Genomic DNA, 1469 nt, shown 5'->3' with positions numbered 1-1469 from the left:
AATTTTCTCAAATTTCACCAGGATACAGATTAGCAAATATAATACAGTTTACCAGTCATTAAACACAGTAGATTAACATCCAAATTTCTTCAGCATTTCTCCAATCCCGTGGTTAGCAAAGTTCAGGTTCACTTCTGTCAGAATTCAAATTTTTGTGGATCGTGAGAGTGCATGAAGCCGTCCGGTCTAAGCCCCTGGTAATTGGCCAATTCTATAGAGTTAATAAAACAGATTGATAATACAGTTGGTTCTTTTCTTAGTTTAAATTACTTAGCATCTAATTCACTACATTTACTTTTAGTTATATACTTTTTACTTTTTACTATTTACTTTTTACTATTTGAATTCATGACAACACTGGAGGCCATGACCGGAAGCATGGTTATTACAAAAAGTACGGATCAGATTAAACTTATAAAAATATAAGGAAACATTTTGGAACATGGACAGTCAATTCAATAGTCTCTTGCAGAACACCAGTTCTCGTCCGATAACTGAAGTTAAGCAACGTCGGGCTCGGTTAGTACTTGGATGGGTGACCGCCTGGGAACACCGAGTGCTGTAGACTCCCTTTTGCGCTGTAGACTCCATTTTGCTGGTATTTTCCCCTGTTTTGCGAGAAAGACCCGCCAGAAAAATTTCTATATAATGTCTACGGCCATACCACGTTGAAAGCATCAGTTGACTTCCGGTTTGGTTTTCATAGGAGAAAGACGTGTGTTGAATTCTCTATGTAAATCCGTTTGAATCCGTGAAATTCTTTTGAGGTTGGATACTCATATTATCTTTTGTGTATTTTGGATGACTTTCTGAACTATTTAAGGATATTATTTATTGGATATTATAGTGTATAAGTGATTTTTGGGCCTTTTGGCCCGGCTGCCTCAGCCGTGGACGGTGGACAGTTATCGTCAAGATGGCGGACGTTGACCTGTTGATTAAAAACAACACGGTGAAAGTGTTTGTTCACGATACTCGAAAATATCTTGCAAAGGAGATAATTGACTTAGTGGAGGAGAAACTTGGTGAGGATAGTGTACTGGCTTGTGTTCCTTGTAACGGTTCATATGATGTTACTCTTGTGCATAAGGATGTTGCATATAAATTGGTGGAGGACGGATTAATGGCAGACTGTAAAGAAGGTATGCATTGTAAATTTGTTGATTCGAGAATCAAGGTTGTTTCATTCATGCATATTCCTGTTTACATAAAGGATGAAGATATTTTGAAAAAATTGAAATCATGGGGTGTAAAAGTGGCCGGGCCTTTGATAAGGAAAACCGTTGATTTCAAAGGGAAAAAGAAATATGATGGCACCAGATATTTAAAGGTAGAGTTTCCTCCTAACGTTGCCAGTTTGCCATATGCTACTAATTTCGAAGGACTTTCATATTCAATCAGACATAATGAGCAAGAGAAAGTATGCTTTAACTGTTTACAACCTGGTCATATTTTGTCTCAATGCCCAG

Source organism: Lottia gigantea, assembly GCF_000327385.1.
Source record: "Lottia gigantea unplaced genomic scaffold LOTGIsca_551, whole genome shotgun sequence".
Lineage (NCBI taxonomy): Eukaryota > Metazoa > Mollusca > Gastropoda > Lottiidae > Lottia > Lottia gigantea.
This window is presented reverse-complemented; position numbering follows the sequence as displayed.